Source organism: Capra hircus, chromosome 14 (assembly GCF_001704415.2).
Source record: "Capra hircus breed San Clemente chromosome 14, ASM170441v1, whole genome shotgun sequence".
Lineage (NCBI taxonomy): Eukaryota > Metazoa > Chordata > Mammalia > Artiodactyla > Bovidae > Capra > Capra hircus.
In genome coordinates, this window is record NC_030821.1 from 74085549 (window position 1) to 74109761 (window position 24213).

The 24213-nt window shown below is 50.4% G+C and overlaps 1 protein-coding gene across 5 annotated transcripts in view; it reads right to left on the reverse strand.

Moving 5' to 3' along the window:
* ST3GAL1 (ST3 beta-galactoside alpha-2,3-sialyltransferase 1) overlaps positions 1 to 23606 on the reverse strand; it is a 91021-nt gene extending 67415 nt beyond the window's left edge. For 2 of the 5 annotated variants that reach the window (XM_018058593.1, XM_018058592.1), the window contains exons 1-2: positions 23323 to 23605; positions 6325 to 6476 (exon numbers count right to left, since the gene is read on the reverse strand). The gene's annotated coding sequence lies outside the window, so the exon portion shown is untranslated. Of the gene's footprint in view, positions 1 to 6324; positions 6477 to 23322 lie in introns of all 5 variants that reach the window. The other 3 variants (XM_018058595.1, XM_018058594.1, XM_018058596.1) reach the window with 2 other exon arrangements.

Genomic DNA, 24213 nt, shown 5'->3' on the forward strand with positions numbered 1-24213 from the left:
ATGGCACAGGGAACTCTATTCAGTGCTTTGTGGTGACCTAAATGGGAAGGGGATATATGCACATGTGTAGCTGATTCACTTTGCTGTACAGCAGAGATGAACACAACACTGTTAAGCAACTATACTCCAATACAAATTAGTTTAAAAAGAAGCTGGACATAAATGAGCAGCAGGAGACCAGAGTCCATGGTTGAGCTCGTCATCATCACATGCCCAGCACCAGGCACATGATGGACTAGGGTAAAGCCTGTTGGATGGACATGTGACCAATGAGCCATTATGACCATCCAGGAGAGGGTACAGAGGCTGAGAGGGGGTTCAGGCCCTGGAACACTGTTGACAGTGCCATTTCTCACGTGTTCCGTGGTTGCACCTCATCAAAGCATTTCAACGTGCTGGTAAGAGTTCTCTGTATGACCTAGACAGGTGGGATGAGGTGGAAGGTAAGAGGGAGGTTCCAGAGGGAGGAGACACGTGTATACCTATGGCTGGTTCATGCTGATGTGTGACAGAAACCAACACAACATTGTACAGCAATTATCTTCCAGTTAACAATAAATAAATTATTTTTTAAAAAAGAACTCTCTGTAAGGATCAAGTATGTGATATCCCATTCTATGGATGTCCTTTAGCCACTCGCCAGTGTTGGACACTTGGGATGTTTCCGTAATGTTGCTATAAAAGAGTTAGGCAGTGAGGATCAAGGAGAGGCAATGGGGCAAGCCCTGCCTCTGGAGCCCTGGACGCAGACTAGATACCTTGAAAGTCCAACTCCTCCACTCATTAACTGTGCATCTGTGAGCAAGTTACTTAGCCACCCTGGGCCTTGGTTCCATCATCAACAGAACAGGAAGAATGTGCGCAGCTGGCTTTCAAGGTGGCTGTGGGGGTAAAGTTGTCACTACTCGGGGCTGTCAGGAGAGCCTGGTCAGCCCTCTGTAAGTGCCCACACTCACCCCACCAGCGCTTATACCCCTAAGTCCGGACGATTCCACAGAACATCGTCCTGGAAGTGGGATCACACAGTCAGCCTGCAGAATTCTAAGGAGAGCACCTGTCAAAATCCTGGCAGCATTAAGAAAAGTCTTTAGCCCAAGCACAGAGGCTCAGGGACCCAGAAGACGAGGCTGCCCTACTGTACAGCAAGTTCCCTACATATGAACAAGTTCCATTTTAAGAGCACATTTGTAAAGTAATTAGCCTCTAATTAAAATAAATAAATTAATTTAAATTAATTTTTTTAAAATAAATAAAAACACTTTCCAAATTAAAATAAAAGGGAAAAAAACGCATATTTGTAAGTCGAAAGTCCAACTAAGTTAGCTTAGGCACCCAGATAACACAATCTGCTATCTAATACTGCACTGTAGCAGGCTTATAGAACTTTTCACACAAATAAGACATATAAACAAACACAAAAAATAAAGAACAGTTTTGTTTTTTTTTAATCTTACAATACCTTGAAAACTACAGTACGGCTACACTGCCGCAGCTTCTCCGCTTGCTTCTGGACATCCTGAGCTTGAGATAAACTACAGTACAGCTATGTTGCCGCAGCTTCTGCGCTTGCTTCTGGACATCCTGAGCTTGAGATAAAAGGCACCGCACTACTGTTCTCTATAGGGTGCTGCACAGTAAGGTGCACAGAAGACAACCGCTTGTAAAAGATGCACCTAGGTGACAATGACAATGTAGTCAGACACATGGACTAATTTTCATGATTTACTAACTTGGATTCACACGTCTGCATCTTTGCAAGTTCCCAACTTGAAGGTTCGTATGGGGGCCCTTACCGCATGGACACCAGAATTCCTGCTGCAGGCCTTTCTGCCAAGTGTTCATCCAGCCTCCTGCAGGAAACAAACCCTCATGCCCTTTCACCTCCCCCACTGGAGGCCTGGGCCAGGCCAAGGAAGCCTAAGGACCAGGGACCCTCAGAGGATCCCCATTAAGCTAGGGCTTGTCTTTTAAATTCCTAACCTTATATTCTTTTCTTAAAGAGAACGCCTAAATTCTGTTAGCTTCCAGCCTCACAGAACTCATAATTGCATGTCTACATATCACTAATTTGTTCATCTGTTTCTCCCATTAAATTAATTTTTTTTAAGTTTTTATTTTATATTGGAGTATAGCTGACTAGCGGGGCTTTCCTGGTGGCTCAGCGGTAAAGAATCCACCCGCCAATGTAGGAGACATGGATTCGATCCCTGGGTCAGGAAGATGCCCTGAAGAAGGAAATGTTAACCCACTCCAGTTACTCTTGCTTGGGAAATAGCATAGACAGAGGAGCCTGGCGGGCTACGATCCACGGTGTTGCAAAAGAGTCAGATGCAACTTAGCGACTAAACAAGAACAACAGCTGATTAACAATGCTGTGATAATTTCATGTGGACAGCAGAGAGGCTCAGCCTTACGCGTACAGGTATCCATTCTGCCCTAAACTCCCCTCTCATCCAGGCTGCCACCTAACATTGAGCAGAGTTCCTTGTGTCCTACAGTGGAAACCCACTAAATTATTAACATGTTGAAGATATAGCTCTTGTCTTACTCTGTTATCCCTCCAGTGCTTAGCCCAGTGCCAGGCACCCAGTTGTGCTCGCTGAATGAATGAATGAATGAGGGAGTGAGAAGGAAAAACCTTCTGTGAACAGAAACTTGTGCATTTCAGTTTTTCCACTTGGGTTCCCTCCTCAGACTCACCCAGGACAAGCTAATCCTTTTCCACCTGACAACATCTCAGACCCTCAGAGAGGGCTCCTGCCTTCCTGGGACATAGCCCTGGCTTCTGTAACGAGCGCTCCTTTCTTAAGCGTTATCAGCAACAGAAATTCCACCAGCCTTCCCCTGCTGTCCATTTCCATCCCCCTAACGACTGCCAGGCTACGCTCTTATCTAGCAGAGTGCCTTGGCCTGCAGTTTGCCTGTGGGCTGGTTGATGAAATTTGTTTTGGGAGAGGAAATGCTTGAGTTCTGAGGGAGAGAATGCACACGTGACTCTTTAGGCCTGAAAGGACTCATGGCAGGAAATGGGCCTGGCTCTGGGGGTGGCGGGAGGCCACAGCCCCCGGGGGAGAGCAACTGAGTTGCCTCACCTGTCCTTAGATCAGCAGCCCCTGCTCACCGCCCCCTTCACTGTTTTATCTGCAGTGGGACTCAGTTCCTTAAACATCTCAGAGTCACCTTCCTGGGCCACCATGTCTACCCTGGGATCCTCCCAGGGCCCCCTCTGCCTGCCCCCAGCCCTGCCACTCACAGATCCATTTCTTCCTGCTCAAGGCCAGTCTCCTGCCTTCTCTCCCCCAACCCCCGTTTGCCAGCACGTGAACTCTCTGGGTCTCTGTCTGACTAGAACAGGGCCTGGTGCATCAAGAGATCGGAGAGCTTTCTGACTCTGCTCTGATTTGCCTGAAGCACAGGTAAAACCAGCCCGGATCCACTGCACACGCTGCATATATTCTGCTGAGAGCTGGGAACACAAATGTATTTACGTTAAGGCCTCTGTGCTCAAGTAGCTCCCTCCCAGAAAACCCCAGTGCGAGAGGAAATGCCCACTCCCCAGAGAGGCCCAGTTCTGTAATCACACCTTCAACCAGATCAAGGTCTCTGCAGGCCTAGGACAGCAGCCACACACCACCCCCCAGGAAGCACACAGGCACACCGCAATCACACATGGATGCACATTTCCACCACGTGCATCGTCGCACGTCCTGTTACACTCGACACGGCTCTATCAGTGACGTGGTCATAAGCACAGCTCCTGGGGTGTGAAGCGAAGGAGACAGTGTCCACCAGCATCGTTTGGCTTTCTTGCTGCTGTGAGGGCCTGAGATCCCCTGATCCACGGGGACAAACGCTCCCCCACCTGCTGCTCTGTTTCTTCCTTCTGAGACTGTTCTGTCTCCCAGGGCCATCTGATCAAATGTCAGCCTGCAGACAGGCACTCTCGGCAAGCATGCCACATTTGCTGGCTTCATCACTTGCACAAGTTAAGGGAATTTTCAGAATCTTGCTTCCTCCTCTGAACTTGGGCCACTGGGATTTTGTGAGCAGTAATGGCCAGGCAGGGGTCTGGACAGGATCTGATCCATAGTTTAGTAAATGTGGTGAGTGGTGGTGCTGACAGCAGGGGCAGGGTGACTCTAGCATTTAGATGCGCATCAAGAACATTCTGGCATCATCAGTGTGCACGTAAGGTGGTTTTAACACAGAGATAGGTTGAGTTAGAAATGGGCTTCTCAGGCGGTGCAGCAGTAAATAATCCATCTGCCAAAGCAGGACACACAGGTTTGATCCCTGGGTTGGGAAGATCCCCTGCAGGAGGGCAAGGCAACCCACTCCAGTATTCTTACCTGGAAAATCCAATGGACAGAGGAGTCTGGCAGGCTGCAGTCCATAGAGTCACAGAGTTGGACATGACCAAGCGACTGAGCACACACCCACACGTGTGAGTTAGAAATAATCTAGATGGTGTGTATATGTACATATAGAAACACGTGTATATGATGTGAGTGGATGTATATGTGAGGATGTATGCATATGTCTAAGAACATGGATGTGTGTATAGCCATGCACACACACAGACACATACACACACACACACACACACCCCACACACATTTCACATTGCCCAGCTCCATCTGCCCAGAGGGCCTGGGAGCAATGCTACCCTAGGAATAAAGGACATGCCTTGTCACCAGATGGCACTTCTAAATAACATCCTGCACTGAAAAGCACCAGGATTCCTTGAAAAATGCTAACTCTGAGGCTGGGCAGAGGAAGCACAAAATGAGGCTAGAATATTGTGTCTCACCAACAAGTAAGAAAGTGCTCAGAAACCAACAGAGAGATGTTAAAAAGATGCCGCAGTCATCCCTTACTGGATACATTTGGGACAACTTTAAAATATCAAAAGAATGATATTTATAATGATAATGATAACAAAGGATTAAAATTTATAAAGTACAGTTAAAATCTGCCAGTTCACAACCCGCATAAAGAAGGAAAGGAAGGAGGAATGTTCTTTTCTGTGCTGGAAAACCAACTAACAAATGAAAAATAAACAATGAGATGAGAAAGATCGCTATTTGGTAACCATGCTGATGACAAACTGACGCAGGCAAGAACCATCAATAGATGCTAAAGCTCACGTGGCAGGTTAGAGAGTAAAAGGATATTTACAGAGTCTTATAGACGCTCCCGGGAAGATACTTGATAATTACAAAAATGAAATTGTAACTTCACATGGAGACACCTCGCAGAGGCCACCTCAACCAGGTGACAAATCAATGTCACCAGCTCTGAGACAGACCAACATCCTCCTCCTAACGGGAGGCACTGAGGACCCAGCATCAGTTCCGTGAGATTCCTGGCAAGAGCCCACGGTCTCAATCGAATCACAAGGACACATCAGACAAACACAAACTGAGGGATATTCTGGAAAATAATTGGCTTGAATGTGTCAAAAAAGGTCAGTGTTGTGAAATACAAATCAATGTTAGCAGCAAATCAATGCTAAGCTTCTGACTCAGCTGTACTATGTTTATAATAACGCTGTGGTTTCAGGAATATATAAAATGCTAACACTGGAGAAATCTGGGTAAAGGGTACCCATGATTTTCTGACCATTCTTGCAGCTTACCTGTAAATTTGCAATTATATAAAAGTGAACTAACTGAAAAAAACCCCATTTTTAATTGAAAAGAATGCTCTGGGTTTAACTTTAATTTTCATTTATTAAAATTTAAATAGCCACAGATGGAGTGGATGTATGTGGACAGCTCAGTTCTAGACCAGGGACTGACACTTTTTTTTTTGTCTTAAGGACCGGTCTGTAAATATTTCAACCTTTGGGGCCACACTTTCTCTGTCGCAATGGTTGCTGTGGTGTGACATACCACAGATAGCTCTGATGAATGAGCATGGCTGAGTGCCAATAAAACTTTATTTGTAAAACATGACCAGGAGGGACTTGTCCTGTGGGTCACAGGGTTTGCTGGCTGAGCGCTCACCCCAGGACACACCAGACTGTCATTGCACCAGACTGTCATTGCAGCGCTTCTTTGGGATGACAGGCAGTTGTCATAGAAGGATCTCCCAGTTTTCATGAAAGCACAAAGACCTCTAAAAAACAGAGGTTGCTTGAAACTCTAAGAGGCTCACATTTCTCCTTGAGGGAGAAAGCCCTCCCTCTTTATGGAATACCCAAGTTGCAAAGAGATCAAGAAACAGGGGCAATTTCCCCCACCTCCACCTTCTCCCCACAACCTGATGTAATCCACAGAAGAAACAGGAAAGAGTTTCTCACTGGTGTTAGTCAGTTATTACCTCAGTGGGCTGAGGGAGTGTCCATCTCTGCTCTTCAGACGACTGTCCTGGACACAAAGCTCAGAGTGTCTGCTCACCACAGCCCCTGGAGATGCTAATCACTTCTACTGGCATTTCCACATCAGAAAGGTTGAATCTGAAACCAGTACCAGCTGGAAGTGAAGACGATAAAAGTTTGTCAGCTTTGACATTTCACTCACTGCCTTTTGGAGATGACTCAACATAATTAAAAGGCATTCACCCACTTCCCCATTCACCCAGCCAATGATTTATACATCAAATATTTTGTAGATAAACCCCTATTCTGCTCCATGCTCAGAGTCAAGTCCCAGAGACAGAAAGGTGAGTATAGTTCATACCCCTCCAGGAGCTCAGCCTAGCGGAGGAAACAAATAGACAGTCCTGGGCAGTATGATATGAGGGTGTGGATGGTATCTGGGAAGAAACAGCCAACTCAGTCTGAAAGACAAATCTGAAGAGATGGTATTTTTAGGTGTCCCTTGATCAGGGTACAAGCAAGATGCTGTTTGGCAAAAGAAAAGCCTTGGGGGAAAATGTCTTTCAGGACAAAGATAAAGAAAATTGTGAGATCAAAGTTAGGATAAACCAGGCTGAGGCTGGACAGGAAAGGGCTGTCGAAGACCTCGTCTGAGAACGGGAACAGAGACCCTCAGTTGAGTTCTTTCTGTGTGCTGAGCACTGCAATGTGCGGACCATGGGTTTTCTTAGCTGACACTCTCTTGAAATCCAAGGTGCCCAGACTGATTATTCCCACAACACGGATGGGCAGCTGAAGCTTGGAGAGCTGCCATGAGTGGAGCTGCCCGGCATGACAAAAGCAGTCAGCGGCAGAGAGGAGAGTGTGACCGGACACACCCATCCTGTCTGCTTCCAAAGCCTTCATCTCAGCCACTGCGAGAGAGGATTTCAGTGAAGGTCCCCTATTACTCACATCACCTTGCAGCATCCCCTCTGTGGTGGGGTTTTGCACCTCTCTCACCGCAAAGTGAAAACCATTTCTCCACTCTTGGAGTCTGAACTTGGCCACGTGGCTTGCTTTTGAACAATAAGCCGATGATAACAAACTTGACACAAAGAAAGGCTTAAGAATGCTTAAGTGGAGGACTTCCTCTCACTTGCCGCTGGGAATCATTCTGCAGTCACAAGAGCACACCTGAGCTAGCCCCTGGAGGATGAAAACCAACCAACATCGGGAAAAGCTTCAGCCCTCCCAGCTGGGCCCCCAGGCTTGCAAGTGAGACTATTACAGGCAGTTGAGCACCAGCCAAGTCGACCAGTCCAAAAGAAACACCTAGTCTACATACCCACAGCATCAGGAAAAATAATAAATGTTTATTGTTGAAGGTGCTAAGGTTCGAGACTGTTTGTTATGCAGAGAAACCTAGCTGATACAACCACCAAGTTATCCTCACACTGCTGGCAGTGAGACCACATGATTTTTAGGTCAGAAAGAAAAGTCAGCCTGTGCTGTCCAGTTCAGCCTGACTGTCAAGAGACGATGAGGGCCAGGGATAAGGCTGGGCTGTGGGCAAGACGAGGAGAAGATTCAGGAACTATTTTACACAAGAAATCAACAGGATTTAGAGATCAACTGACTCCAGATTTGTCTACAGGCATCTGGTGTTGATGATAAACAGACTCTATTTGGAGGTCCCGATGTAGGCGGGATGTTTATACAGAAGAAACACAAAGTGGCCAGAGCAGCTAGGGGAAATTCTGGGAATGAAACTTTTTTTTCAGCCCCAGTTTTCTGGAAGAATGAAGGCGGAGGCTCACTGCCCCCAGCCTCCAAATGGTGTCTGCCACCTCCTCCAATGCCAGAGGGGTCCTTGTACACTGCAGCTCACACCTTCCTCCCTCCCATTAATGACTCACACCATCCCCACCCACACTCTGCTCACCCTTCGGGTCTCAGTGTCAGCGCACTTCCCAGGAACATCCCTATCGACAGGACAGATAAAGCCAGGCACTGCCATGACACATTCCCAGAATTCCCTGCGCTCCTGCAGAGCATCGGTCACAGCCCAGTAATTCCACGAGGCAAGAGTGAGGCAGCTGTCCTAGACGCCACTCTACAAGCCACCACCCAGCTCCCCGCTCCCCGCCGGGAGAAACTCAATTACTATCTCCTGAGTCAGAGAATGAGCAAAGCAATTCATGCACCACACTTCCAAGATGTTTGCTTTGACATCACGCTGTCCTTACCCTGAAATGGGCTAGGGAACCTTACAGGGACTCCATGGTTTCCTGTGCTGATCTTCCCTGGTTCATTTTATTGTTTAACAAGAATTTACTAAGAGCAAGCCATCACCACAATTCTATCGCCCATTGTTCTCATGAGACTGAAGCCCTTAGGGGTGGTGGAAAGGACAGTATTTTACTGACTTTACTTATTACTAGATTTCCCCACCCCCACTGGACACTGTATGGGTAAAGGGGGCACTTGAGGGGAGGGGGCACTCAGTAATGGCTATAGAATAAATGAGTGAGTGAGCATCACTATCCACAACAGCCAAGACATAGAAGCAACCTAACCATCCATCAACAGATGAATGGACAAAGAAGATGTTTTATATATATATAAAACAGAATATGTAGCTGTATATATATATATATTTATATATATATATAAAACAGAATACTACTCAGCCCTAAAGAAAAGAATGAAATAAAGCCATATCAACATAGCTGGACCTAGAGATTCTCATACCAAGTGAAAGTAAGTCAGACAGAGATAAATATCACATGATATTAGTTATATGTGGAATCTTAAAAAAAATGAACTTATTTACAAAACAGAAATAGACTCACAAACATAGAAAACAAATTTACGTTTACCAAAGGGGAAGGGGGGACAGATAAATTAGGAGTTTGAAATTAAAATATACACACTTCTGCATGTAAAACAGATAACCAACAAGGAGCTATTGTATAGCACAGGGAATGATACGCAATATCTTGGCAACTGCACTGGATTTCCAACCCCAACCAGCAAGCTTGCAACCGTGAGGCCTTTAAAAACTGGATCTGTGCCCCCCAAGCATCACCCACCTTCCAGAGCCTGGGGTTCTCAGCTGCTCTACCAGGACCCAAGGCACTGATCACACAGAGAAGGAGCGGACCCCACTTCCTAACCTGCTGGGCCCAGGAGCAGCAGCCTCATCAGCTACTCTGACTCTCCCTGATTTCTGATTTTAACTGATCTTTAACACCTCCTCGTGTTTTGAATAACTGTATGTGCGTATATTTTTGGCTTTGCTGAGTCTTCGTGGGTGCGCAGGTTTTTCTCTAGTCTTGGTGGGCGGGGGCTACTCCCGAGTTGCAGCGCACAAGCTTCTCGCGGCAGCGGCTTCTCCTGTTGCAGAGCGCGGGCTCTGGGGCTCACAGGCTTTAACTGCTGGGGCTCACGGGCTTAGCTGCTCTGTGGCACGTGGGATCTTCCCAGATCAGGGATTGAACACGTGTCTCGTGCACTGGCAGGCGGATTCTTTACCACTGAGCCGCCAGGGAAGCCCTAAAAATCTCTTCTAGAATGCCACATCACAACTTTCTTCCCTATGCCCTCCTGCCCTGCATCTTCTTACATTCCTCCTGCTTTCCCAAGGCTTCCACTAACTCAATTCTTGAAAATGGTGAAATGTGTTCATACACAGGGACTACACAGGAAGACGGATCAGACATAATCCTCATTTTTGGAAAGGGTGCAGAAACGCTCATGTGACTCTCCCAGGTACAAATGAAGAAATTGAGGCCTGGAGAGGTGGGCCCATGGATCACACGGCTGAGAACAGGGCTATGGGAACATGGGCCAAAGGCTTCTGATTCCAGGCTCAGGGCTTGCCCCCTCATTTCTCTCCATCCAACTGGCAGCAACCAGCTACCAACCGGGTCCTTAATGGTAAACTGCTGGACTTAAACCAGGAGACCTGAGGCAAGAAAAATGCCCACAAATTCCAGCCGGTGCACAGATTAGGACAAATTCCAGTCAAACGAATCAGCGAGTTCTCACTTCTCCTAATCTGGATTCATAAATCATACCTTCTTTGCCCCTGTTAGTGCATCTACCACCTGAAATTCCTTTCTTCTGTGCAACAGAATGCAATAAATCTTATGACAGAGCGTGTTCTCCAATTCTGTTTCTTCTTAGGATAGAGCAGGGAACAGGATATGAAACTCTCCATCACACCTGGAGTATAGCAGTTTGCTTAATAAAGCATAGCCTTTCTCCTCGAAGTCAAAAAAAAAAAAAAAAGATCATCTGAATAATTATTAACACTGGGCCTAGGTGAAAAAAATACTGCTGTGCTTTTAAATTACAGGAATCTTTTCTCAGAGGCTCATGGTCATATCATGTTCCAAAACAGTGTGGCTGGCTGCTAGGTATGCCAAGCATCGGAGGCCAGCCACACAAAGTCTAGCTGTGTGAGTTTAGAAAAACAGGCTTTCTCTGAGTCATAGTTTACTTACTAGTAAAATGGAAACTGAATCTCCCTCAATGCTTCACAGGGCTGTACTGCAAAGCAAGAGAATAAGAAACAACATGAATTTGCTTTAATAAAAATTATAAGGTAAGACTAGCAGTAGTGATAGTAGCAGGTACTGTTTTTCACTGTTTGTGAAGATTTTGCCAAACTAAGCCCTTTGTACCCAAAAGTTCAGTGGCTCCTCATAATGGTCCTGTGATGTGTGCGGTATTATTATCTGCAGTCGCTGTGTAGGCGAGTAAGTGGAGGCTTGCAGAGATGAAATAACTTGCTCATGGTCATAGCAAAGAGTGGAGCCTGAATGATACACTGATTTCTAGGTGGACTCCATTTAAGACCAGGACTAACACAGCTCCCTTCAATCAGCGCTTACGGAGCTTCTTCTGTGCTGTGCAAGCACTCTGCTCTGCCCTGATGGGGACGGCAGTACACTTGGGGGCTCTCCCACTGTGGGGAAGAGGACTCGAGCAAACAGTAAGAACCACCTCACTCTGTACCCAGGGAGAGAGGGCACGGGTTAACTGGGTGGTTTCTTAATCTGAATTCCTGACCAGCATTCAATGGTCATGGAGGACGAGAAAAAGAACTGAGACTGGCTAGATCAGCTTGCAATCGGAACAGATGACGCAGAAGAGCAAGGGTAAATGGTGAGATGCCCTAGAAAAGCCTGGTGTGAGTGCTAGAACGTCCAGAGCAGGACTGAAAGTGAGGTATGAAGGCGGAAATTCTGAGTGTGCAAACCAGAGATGACGGAGCTAACTAATACTGAGAGTGAAAGGAAGCTGAGTTCAGCAGCTTGGCCCTCTCCAGGGTTTCGTTGCACCTCCCCCGTCTTGGTGTGTGGGCTGAAGAAGCCAGTCAGAACTTGGGCAAGAAGCAGGGATGTTCACCAGGCTGGGAAAGCTAGCATGCACCCTCCCTCTCTGAAAGGGTTCCACATGCTGGAGTCCTGAGAAGGAGTGGATTTCTGAAGCCGGTGCCTGACTGCTGAGTTCTGGCTGCTCTGCCAACGGAGATATTATTATTACAACAGCTACCACGGGATGCATCTGGACAGCAAGGCCAGAACCACAGTCACATTCCACGTGTGTGATTTCATTCAACCTGTGCGGCCAGCCTCTTGAGGGTGGTAGTCTTATCCCCACTTCACGGATGTGGAAACTGAGGCTCTGAGAGAGTTAGGTATCTGCCCACAGCCACACAGTTAGAAATCAGCAGAGATGTGATTCAGAGCCAGGGCTGTCTTGAGCCCCAGGCTTCCTCTTCACTCTCCAGCCTGGCTGGGCTCCAGAAGGGTGTCCTCCTGCACCTCAAATCCCACAGGTCTGGGATGGGAGGGACAGCATGGTCCCTTGGTTTGTCCAGTTGCCATGCTCCCTGTGGCTATCCATGGCCCCCCAGTTACCTTCGCAACCAGACTGGAGATCTCCAAGTGGCTTTCGCTTTCTAATTTCTCAGCATCAGTACAATCAGCTCTTGAACCTCAAAGAGATAAAGTCACCACTTCTCACACTGGAGCAAAGCAAACACTCCCACGTGGACTACCCAGGAGCTGCTCAGGCCTCTGTCTCCCACCCACTGCAAACCTCAGTCTGCTGGTTCACCTAAACTGTGGGTCTGCCTAAATCTCTTTCTGCTCGCAGGAAAAGACACCTTGATCACGGCTGGAAGAGGGCAGAGCGGTTAGGAGCACCAAGCGGGTGCCTTGAAGTTTTCCTCTCTTTCTCCTTCTACTGACCACATGGCTGGGGAGATGCCCTTGGCTCCAAGTGTGGGTCCCACTCCAGGGCCCCCCATGCCCTGGCTCTCCCATCTTCCAGCCTGAAGACCGTCTGTTCTCTGGGCCTTTCCCACACTGCCTGATTTATCTCAACTCTCAGCCAGAAAGATGGGTGGTAGTGTCCCCAGAGTACCGGTGGGGAGACTGAGGCTCAGGCATGGTAGGCACTTGCCCCACACTCCACAGCTAACAAACAGTGGACCTGTTCTCTCCCCCAACCCCAGCCTTCACTGACCTCTCTGCCCCTGATGGTTTCCAGGGCAGGAGGTGCCCTCGTGGACTTTCTTGTTGGGTACCCTGATTTTGCCTAAAGAGGAAGGAGATGGGAGGCTGGGCAGCCTCCCCGGGGCCTGGTGGGCACTGCTTTGTGTCTGTCAGAACTGGGAGAAATCGTGACATAGGCGCGTGTTTGTTTTCTAGGCAACCACGGCCAAATGAAGGAGGCTGAACTATGTGCTTTGGGGCAAGACAGTGGATGAGGGGAAAGAAAGAAGGAAGAAAAAGAAAGGAGAGTGAGAGAGAGGCAGGGAAAAAAAACCAGTGCTGACCGTGAAAACCTTGGGCTGGAGGACATGCTGGCATCACTCAGCGTCTGTCCTGTCCATGGCGAATGTGACCGAGTGCCACCACTGGGTGTCCTATTTATAGTCCTCTGAAGTATCGTTTGGTGAAGGAGGGGCTTCATTCTTTTTGGCCTCTTCTCTGATTCCTGGATTTCCCTGGTAGCTCAGCTGGTAAAAAATCTGCCTGCAATACTGGAGACCCCAGTTCAATTCCTGGATCAGGCAGATCTGCTGGAGAAGGGATAGGCTACCCACTCCAGTATTCTTGGGCTTCCCTGGTGGCTCAGCTGGTAAAGAATCTGCCCGCAATGCGGGAGACCTGGGTTCGATCCCAGAGTTGGGAAGATCCCCTGGAGAAGGGAACGGCTACCCACTCCAGTATTCTAGCCTGGAGAATTTCATGGAATGTGTAGTCCATGGGGTTGCAAAGAGTCAGACATGACTGAGCGACTTTCACTCACTATCTGATTCTCAGAACAACTGAAGGGAAGTGGAAGGAAGCTGCTGTCACATGGGGGTGGATGGGACACGTGGAGCTTTGCTGGCAGGGGACCAGTCCCCACCTAGAGGGCCTGAGGTCAAGTGGCCCACTTCCATGAGCCTCGGTGTTCTCAACTGTCAAAATACTGATAACAAAAAGGACCGAAAAGCCCTGTTTAGAAGGTTAAATGAGTGCAGAGTGTCCAGAAGTGGTATTTCCTGGGAACGGGAGTTAGGGAGGAGAGAAGGGCAGAATTCACAAAAAACGACACGGACTTGCTCAGAGGGAGGTCTCAGGGAGACTGGGGGTCAGGAGGGAGGTCTAGGAGACTGGGGAGAAAACACAATGGGGATCACTAGAGGAGGAGGCCTGCCCAGTGGGGTTACCTAGGAGCCCTTGGCACCTGGGTCAGTGCCCGCTGCCGCATCCCGTGCTCTTCACATTGGAAGCTCGTCTCCAGGACACCTCGAGGTGCCCAAGTCAGCTGTGACAGCCTTGAACTCAGGGCTGGTTTCTCACTCTGGCTCCACCTGCTAATGAGGAATCATATGGGTCAGGCCTCCACGTGAACTGTCTCAGTGGTGAAATACAGGGCAGGGAGCGTCTAAAATGTCATGTCTGAAGCCTCAGGAGGACTCTCTCTACTACTAGTGTCCAGGAGCCACACCATAGCTTCTTAAGCCCAGAGAACTTTCCCAGCCTTAATTTCAGACAACTCCAGAGACACCCCACCCCCACCTTACCATCTCCTTCAGGAAGTCCTCCGTGGATGGAAGCTCTGTGTGAGGAGGAGCTCTCTAATCCACGGAGGTGTCCAGAAATCAGAGGGCCATCACTGGCAACATTCAAGCAGAGGATCGTTAACCACTTGGTAGAGACGAAGTGAGGAAACAATTCAGGGGAAGCTGAGCAAGGCATTGCTTAACTCGAAAGCTGATGATGAGCACGGCGTGCACTCTGCAAGCACTTATAAAGCAGGCACTCGGCAGGGTCCTGTTCTAAACACCTTCCAAGTATTAACTCATCTAGTACCTACCAGGTGCTAGGTGCTATTATTATCCACAGTTTTAGAGATGAGGTGATGGAAGCACAGAGAGGTTATGAAACACACTGAAGGTCACACAGCAAGCCAGTGGCACAGCCAGTACTTCCACTGAATGAATCAATGAGTGACTCAGTCAATGAATAATTGAAGTCTGGGAGTAGAGGAAGGTTGAACAAGGGCACGGCTAAGGATCTTTGCAAATGCTCAGATTTGACAGTTCTTCCTGACTTCATGCTCTTTAAAGGTACCACCTTTGTAACTTGTTATCATTCAATCAACTCACGCACAACACAACTTAGGTTCCGAGAAAAAAAGAAGCCCCTTCACTCCATTCCAGAGGCAGGTTTCCAAGGACACAGGGGCATTTCGATATTCCAAACTGCCTCCAGGTCCATCACATCTTTTCTCCTTGTTTGGACGTTTGGCATTGTAGAGATATTAGGGGAAACACACTGACTGAAGCCCGTCACCCTGGCCAGGCGTCATAGTAACCGTTCCCGCGAGTTATTTTACCACTGGAGGTCGTGGTAAGGAACATGGAACTAATAAGCCACCACCAACAGGAAGAATTTGGGAAAGATCAAAAGGAGACCCCACGTGTCCTTCCACCTCCCAGAAGCCTTCTTGCCAGCATCCATGTTTGCTGAGCTATGCGTGCACCACCAGGAAGGACTCTGAGTCAGAGTGATTGGCCGAAGACAACCCGGAAACTAACCGCATGACTATAAAACCCCCGACTGTGAGCCTCGTGTCAGAGCAGTTCTCCTGGGTCCCCTTACCCAGCTGCTCTCCACCCAGGCACCCCTTTCCAATAAAGTTTCTTGCTTTGCGTGTCTCCTTGGCACCTGTGTCTCCTCAGACAATTCATTTCCAAGTGTTAGACAAGAGCCCACTCTTGGGCCCTGAAAGGGCCCCCGCCCCCACTTTCTGCAGCGAAGACATCAGTTTAATTTCTATAATCTTATAGTTCACGATAGATTTTTGAGTAGCTCAGTTTGTTTCCTGTCATAGATTACAGACAGAAAATAGAAGCGGCCCTTATGCTGGAACCGATTTTTCAAGCCATTCTGAGAGGTGTGTTTTTCATTTGAAATTACCCTTAGGCGGTGGTGCACAGCCTCACTATCTTCTAACCTCTCCTTTTCATTTTAATTTCCTTTCTTCACCAAGAATATGCTTCAGAAACAATGAGGAATACCCCCCACTAAGACATTCTTGTTGGTGGCAGCTAACGTTTCAAAGCAACAGTTTTGATTCATCAAACTCTCCACCAGGTGGTAGGATTAACGGTGTTTTCAAGGAAGAAGGACAGCAAACACATTCTCCATTGTGAAGGTGTTATTAGTGTGAAGTAAGTCAGGAAGAGAAAAACAAACACCGTATGTGAATGCATCTATATGGAATCTAGGAAAATGGTGCTGATGAACCTATTTGCAGGGCAGGAATGGAGACGCAGACGTGGAGAACATACTTGTGGACACAGCAAGGGGACGGAGACAGTGGGACAAGTGGAGAAAGTAGCATCAGCATAGACACACTGTCATGTCTAAAGTGGACAGCTGGGGAGAGCCCAGCCTGGCCCCCTGTGATGACCTAGAGGGGTGGGGTGCAGGCAGGGGAGGGAGGGTCAAGAGGGAGGGGCTATATGTATGATTATGGTTGATTTGTGTTGTTGTACGGCAGAAACCAACACAACATTGTAAAAATTAAAATAAATAAGTATATAAAAAGGGGACGCTTTTAGCGTCACAACAACAACATTTACAGTTCATTTTTCTTGCAGCAGACTGCCCGAGAGACACCTGTCTAGGAACCTGGTTAGGTCTACATGCCTGGTGACAAACTTTATACCAAGCCTTCCTGCCCAGTCCTTCTTCAACTCCTGGGCACTGTGTGGGCTCTCTGAATTCAGTTTGTGTGGACGAGCCAAAGGATGAGAGCTTGCAGTCAGCAATGCTGGGATCCACCGGGAAGATCAGAGACTCCAACCAGACTGCGTGTGTGCTAAGTGACTTCGGTCGTGTCCGACTCTTCCCACCAGGCTCCGAAGTCCATGGGATTCTCCAGGGGATCTTCCTGACCCAGGGATCAAACCCACATCTCTTCTGTGTCCTGCGTTGGCAGGCGGTTCTTTACCACTAGCACCACCTGGGAAGCCCACACATGTCATGTCATGTTCAGCTGCCAAGTCGTGTCTGACTCTTTGCGACCCCATGGACTGCAGCACGCCAGGCTTCCCTGTCCTTCACTGTCTCCCGGAGTTTGCTCAAATTCATGCCCATCAAGTCAGTGATGCCATCCAACCATCTCATCCTCTGTTGTCCCTGTCTGCTCCTGCCTTCAATCTTTCCCAGCATCGGGGTCTTTTCCAAAGAGTTGGTTCTTCACATCAGGAGGCCAAAGCATCAGGAGGCCATTTAGGAGGCCACCCTCTAAAACGTGCAGGCAAGCTTCCCTGTTCCCAGACTGTCTGCAGGCATCTTCTCTCCTATCGCCTTTCTTCTAAACTCTGTTCACGTTATTGTTCAATGACTTTGACTCTATGCACTCGCTAGCTGACTCTCTCTCCTGGGAGAGAATTATTTATGGGCAAAATAACTAAACAGTAGGGAAATTATCTAGCCACATGCCTGAGTTAGTGGTTGAGAGCTCCTTTCTGGAGGTTCCACTGTCATCTGCCTACCTGAGTCTCACCAGCAGACCCCGCTTCGACAACCCCTCCCTTAAGGCTTCTGTTTCCGCTCCGGTGCATTCATACACTCTTTGCGTGATCTGTGAACGGCAGTTGTGGTTGTTATGTGGTGTTGTGTTACATAGTGCTGTGTCATATTGTGTTGTTATGAAGTTTTGTTCCTTAAGTTGACTGTAAGATCTAATAAGGATGCTGAGATCCAACTTAGGGGATTTTCTGCCATTGTTCTCAGACTTAGCCGAGCAGAGAGAGGGAGCAGGCGTTGAGGTGGAGACAGCAAAGGGCCGGGATGCAGGGAGGTGGCACCACCAAGGCTGGAGGTCATTTCCACGAGCCTGGTCACCCGTCTGACCTTCAGCTTCCTCATCTGTACAGCTCAAGGTGGAAAGAGTGAAGGTGGGGGTTCCAGAGGGTGAGCAGAGGAAAATGCGTGATGGGGATTCGAGGTGGCTGGATGTGTGGGCTTATTATTCCTTGGCCTAGGAGTCACCTATTTTCCCATGAGGGTAGTCCAGGCACACGGAAGATCTGGGCGAGAGCAAGACTGTGTGACCTTGAGTAAGTCACTACATTCATAAAATGGGGAGGACCCGTGTCACAGTGGAGCACACAGAGGGGACGGACTGAAGTCCACCCAAGGTCGGAGCTGCAGATGTTGGTGTGCAGAGGTGGGCACTTCAGAGAGCGTTTGCTTTCAGAACACTGGGAGCTCTCTGAGCTAGACCAGGGTCGGGAGGGAGAATGCAGCTCTTCATGATTTGGCCAAATTCAGGGGATTTATTTTGGGCTCCAGTCTGGTCTTCCAAGGAAAAAGGTTTTTTGAAGGGTTGTTTTTTTTTCCATTTTCTTTTCTTTCTACTGAGCCTTTTATTTCTGAAAAGGTAAATGCCCAATTAGAAGGATTTTCATCTTTCATGCAGAGTTGTCTTAGGCTTTTTGAACATGAAACGATCTTTTGGAGTCATTCCACCCTCTCAGAGAAGTAGCCAGGTTTGCTTTGGTTGTGTTTTTCAGTTGGGTTTTTCTCAAGAGCTTTCTGCTAAGTAAATATGCATGAAGGGAATTTTTAGCCACTCCGGTCTGTTGGTTCCATGTGGATTCAAATGGATGAATATTTAATGCAGCATAATCTATTACAATGATATCGATATTGGTTTGATTTTTTTTAAGGTATCTAGCGAAATTCAGAGAATGTATTTTCTTTGTACACCCAAACAGGGACTTTCCAAAAGTCATTTGCAACTTCTTCTTCTTTTTTTTTTTCTGCCACATAATTTGGAACTAATGTTTTTTTCTCAACTCTGAATGACTATAAACAATTTTTAGTTTGTACTTTATAATCTTCTATGGGTTCCAGAATCAGGCCTAGTTAGATAGCTTTTATGTATCTTAGAGGAGAAAAAATATATATGTATACATACACATAGAAGCAGATGAAATGGTCCAAACATCCTCAGGTGTTTTTGGAAGGGGAAAAATCTTTAAGAATATTCAAATAGTATTCCTTGATATTGAATAGGTTAAAAGGACACGATGGCACACAATCCACTTCTATACCAACAGGTCTGGATCTAGATCTTTTCAGGAAAAAAAGCCAGGATTTGTTGAGAGACTCTCATTTATCTTTTACATCAACTATCCAGAGTATCAGGGCTTCCCAGGTGGCACAGCGGTAAGGAATCTATCTGCCAAGTAGGAGACATGGCAGACTCAGGTTCAGTCCCTGGGCTGGAAAGATCCCCTGGAGGAGGAAATGGCAACCCACTCCAGTATTCTTGCCTGGGAAATCCTATGGACAGAGGAGCCTGGCGGGCTACAGTCCATGCGTCTGCAAAGAGTCAGACATGACTTAGCGACTGAACAACAGTAACTATGCATTCAAGAAAATACCTTTGAAAAATAAAAAGAAAATACCTTTGCTCTCCAGCAGTCTGACTTATGCCTAAAGGAATTCCCCAAGGTACTCCTGGGTAGTCGCCTCAATGAATCTTTCTGTGGGTCCCCCAAAGCAGAAGAATCCTTTCTTCTTGGTCAAAACCCTGCCTCAGCCCATGCACATTTCCACTCCAGTGCAAACCCCACCGGAGGGCAACCCTTCATGTCCACATGTAGGGGACAAGGATCAACCACGTGTCCAGCACGTTGCATGGTGTCGGGGACACAATAAGTTCCTGATAAATGTTGGTTCAACCGAAATCAAAATAATCCAACAACAAAACTTAAAGAAATAAGAAAACCCCATTTCTGATACCAAGCAGGACCCTGTGGGGCTCTTGGGCATAAAAGATGGACTTCGCCATGAGAGTCTGCTCCTCAAGGATCCAGGAGAAAGAGCAGGAGGCACACAGTAGGCATGGGGTGGGCGAGCCTTGTCTCTGATGCCAGGGAGGCCTGGAGGGTACTGAGGATGAAGCTGGAGACAAAAGCAAATGATGGGGTGGGGGCTGCCTTCACAAGGAAAAGGCTCAAAGGGCCCCAAGGTGATGTCAGCAGAGTTCCGAGCATCTCATTTCCCACAGTGAAACTGAGACCCTGAGCCTGAAACTCTCTGGGTGCCAAGTGGTCAAGCCATTGCTCACTGGCCCTGAGGCCAGAACACAGGCTGTCGCCGGGGTCCGAGGCTGGGCTCCTGGAATCAAATTAGGGCGGGACGGGGGCACCCAGATCCTCTGCTCGGCCAGGGCGGGGGTGAGGTGGGGGCCAGTGCGGCAGGATCCAGAGAGTTCCAGACCTGGAAAAAGTGCATGGAAGCCTTACCCTAGAATAATTCCAGCTCTTTCACCCGCCCGTGATGGGTGTGTGCAGACATGCACGGAGGACTCGCTGGGAAGCTGTGCAAGGTTTTAAGTGGATTTTATTTTTTGCTTTCTTGGCTGTTTTTCGTGATGTGGGAGGGGACTTCAGGGAAGGGTTAAGGTTTAGATACTATAAGGCAAAGCCTGTTCAGATACAAATCCTCTGAGTCAGCAACAGACTCAGGCAAGGTTAACTGACCAGAAGATTAAGAGGCCCCTATGGGGCCTCTATGGGGCTCCCACGGGGCTGCAGACAGCTGGCTTCCAGCTGATGCTCCTGGGGTTGGCAGTGGAGAGAGGAGACAGACACCCACCTGCACAAAACCCTCCCTGCCAGGCCCACAGATGGACCCAGCCCACCAACACTGGCGCACAGAGAGCTCCAGACGGCCGGTGCTAGGACTTCAGGACCTTAGGTCTGGTGAGCCCAGCCTGTGCCTCCAAGTGGAAACAGTCCTGAGGTGAGCAGGAGGCCACTGCTGATAAGAGCCTGGAGGAGCGGAATGTGCACCCCCTAGAAAGAAATTCCTCTGCCCAACACTTTCTGTTTTTTTCTCTTTTTTTTACTCTAAACCCAGTGTTCCAGGGGAGTGCTGGTCCCGCCACCAACGGAGGAGGGAAGTCAAGGCAAGACGCTGCTGGGGCCCAGGCCCCAGCCTTGCCCGGGAGGCAGACCTGGGGAGGCAGACCTGGAGAGCAAATGCAGGCCTTGCAAAACACAGGATGGCATATTCCCACCCACGTGGGATTCTTCAAAGCAGGGGACGGCTCCCCCCCCCCACTTATTCTGTTATTTATTCCATAAAATAAATTTTTCATAGTATGAAATTCCTTTCATGTCCAGACTTGAGGTCAAGGCATATGAATATGTATACACAAAAATAGTGTGTAAACATATGTATGTATATATACTTATATACACACATTCACACAATTCATATAATATTTAGTCTAACATATTTGGAAGGTAAAAGCCATGACCCCATTTTACCCCCACTTGGCACAAGATCGGGACATGTTAAAGTGGGGGATTCGGGTTAGTCTCTTCAGCTACCCGCAGGATTGCAGAAAAAGGCCAGGCCATGTCTGGGGGCAATAAGGAAGGTGCTGGAAGGTGCTGGAAGGTGCTAGAAAGTGCAGGGAGCGACTCCTGGCACCAAGTCTCCAGCGCCCCTTCCCATCCCTGTAGCCAAGCGGCAGTTTCCATAGTGGTCGGCAGGGGGCAGTGCACTTTGCCTTTTCTGAACCTGAGGAACGCAGTCGCTCAGCTCCCCAGGGACACACATACACATACACACACACACACACACACGCGCGCGCGCGCGCAAACTGATGGCTGCGCCCGCGTCTTCTAAGAATAGCCCATCTTTGAGCCCAGCGCACAGTAGGTGCGCAAAATACGTCTAGAAGTCAAAAGCTCTGGACAGGGCAGATGGAGGCGAATTCAATAATAGTAAACGTGGGGAGAAAGAGGGAAGAGACACCGTGGCCTCCGCCAGCGCCTTCCCAGGAAGGGACCTTTTCACACCTTTCGCACCTACTGTGTGCCGGACGCGACAGCTGGACCACCCAGTCCCCAGCGGACCTCATTTTCCGAGCTGGCGGATACCGCTCGCCCAACACACACAGCCGCAGAGCGGGAGTGGGTGCTCACTGTCTCCCCGGGGAACCATCTAGGCGCAAATCCACGTGGCGTGGGATCCAGGAAGGGGATGGGCCGGGAGAGGCGAGGGGTTCCCGGAGGTGGGCACGTGAAAGCCAGGCGGATGCCCCATGCGGGGCCGCAGCCAGGAGGCACTGCCCTCAGGGTCAAGGCTGTCTCCCTCTGCGGGACACGCAGAGCCCGCGAGACGCAGTGACCCGCCCAGCCCCCAGCCACGCGCACACTTGCGAGCGGACTCTCGTCCGCTCCTCCAGCGCCCCCACCGAGCTCCACGCTCTGTAGGCTCTGTCCGCGATCCTCGCGTACGAGGGAGGTGGGACTTGGGTCTCTGGCGGACAAGCAGAGCCCAAAAGATCCCAACACCCTTCCCGGGAGACCAGGCCAAGGGATAGAGCGTAGGCGCCCTGGGGCATAACTGCCCCGCTAGGGAGCAGCCTCAGTACCCATCTCAAGTTCAGCCGCGCTGCCTCCCGCAAGGTCAAGCTCAAACACACTCTGGCTTAGTGAAAGAAGGAGCTCAAAGTTGCGCCACCGTCCCGATTTCGAACAAGGCTATGCCCCCATCTGGGCACTCTGCCCCAGTGGCACTGCTGCCCGCTCCCGCGCCCCCCGGCGGAGCTGCTCCTGCCCCGCGCAGGTCACACACCCCAGACGCAGACAAGTTGCTAACTTTCGTCAGATTATTTCGCGGCAGCTGCGGCGCCTAACGGGATCCCGGGCAGACTCCGTTTCGAGTTGCCGCGGGCACCACCCCCGTCAACCTCCCCTTCGCCCACCTCAGTCCCTCCCTGTTCAACACGCCACGTCCAGCTGGCCTGCCCCGGTTGCCAACCTCTCCACCGTATCCGGAGCAACTCGAGCCTGCGGTGTCCCCGGGGGCGAAGGCCACCTCCCGGATCCGCGCCTGCTCGCAGGGGATTTGGACGCTCGACTGGGATCACTGGGCGGCCTCCGCGCGCCCCCGCACCCCGGATTCCACTCTAAAGGTTCGCACGGCCCCGTCTCCTCGTGGGGTCTTAGCCCACAGGCGACCCCGCGGGGCATTTCGCTTTCGGCGGCCCCAATCGGCGGGATGCCAGCTCCGAGCGCCGAGTGCAATGTCACTGGGGCCACCCCGGGGACCGCTGCCCCAGACCCGGAGTAGGCTCCCTAGAGCTCCCAGCAGCTCTTTTTGAAACGGCTGTATACCCTTGAGCCCGACCCTCCGCTCCGACCTCCTTGCTCTCCCAAATACCCCGACGACGCCGCTGCTAAGGATGGGGGCTCCCTGCGTGTGCCCTCCTCTCTCCCGGCGCCTGGGTCCTCAGTCCACTTCCACGCCCCTGTCACACACTCCCAGATCCTTCCCCATCGCCTCTGTCCCCGGGTCCGGACCATTACCCCCTCCACTCGGAGAACACACACGAGACTGCCCGAGCCCCAACTCGGGTGGATGGAGCCCCCCGCGCACCCCCGGCTCCGCGCGCTCACTCACCGCGGCCGGAGACACGCGGAAGTTTCCGGAGCTCTGGGGCTGCGGGTGGGTACGGGACGAGGAGATCCGAAGGAGAATAAAAACGGGGGTGTCCCGAACACTCGGCCCGTTCCCTGCTCACATCGCCCCTGCCTGCTCTCTCTCCGCCTGCTCTTCCTCCCGGTCCTCCTCTTCCTCCTCGCTCTGGTCTTTGTCTTTGCAAAGTGTCGAAACTGTCTGGCATAGTGGAGCTCCGCCGGCGGAGGCTGGAGCCGGGGGAGCGGGGAGGCGGGGTGAGCAGGGGGGCGGTCTCGGGAACACCTTCCCCCGGGTGGAATGGGAGGGGGAGGCAGGCGGGCCGGCCGGGGAGGGGCCGGGGCCAGGAGTCGGGAGCCGGGGCGCGCTGGAGCCGAGCGGGTGCCTCTCGCGCGCGCCGCCCTCCCCTTCCTCCGCCCAGAGCCCGCCCCTCGCGGCCCAGCGCTCCCCCGGCGGCCGCCCCACCTCCCACCCGGCCTCGGCTCAGCTTTCCCCGGGCTCCGGGCTGCCGGCGAGCCGAACCGAGAGCGCCGAGCCACGTGGACTGCAGCCGGGTCGGCGGAGGCCCGGCGGGGGAGACGCTGGAGGCGGCGCGGGGAACGGATCGCCGCCCAGAGCGGGGCTCTGCGGGGACGGCCGCCGCCGGCGGGCTGGCAAGGCTGGGGAGGCGCGGCCTGGGGGGGGTGGGGGTGGCCCGCGGGCTAAAACCCGCGGAGGAGGCGGCGGTGCTCCGAAGAGCCCGCGTGGGTGCGCGGTAGCGGGAAGGGGCCGATCCCGCTGCCGGCGGTGGGGCCAAGCCACCTACTTCCTCTAAGGGCGCGCGAGTCGCGGGGGGACTGAGAGCGGGGGTGGAGGGAGCGGGCCTGGGCGGCTGGT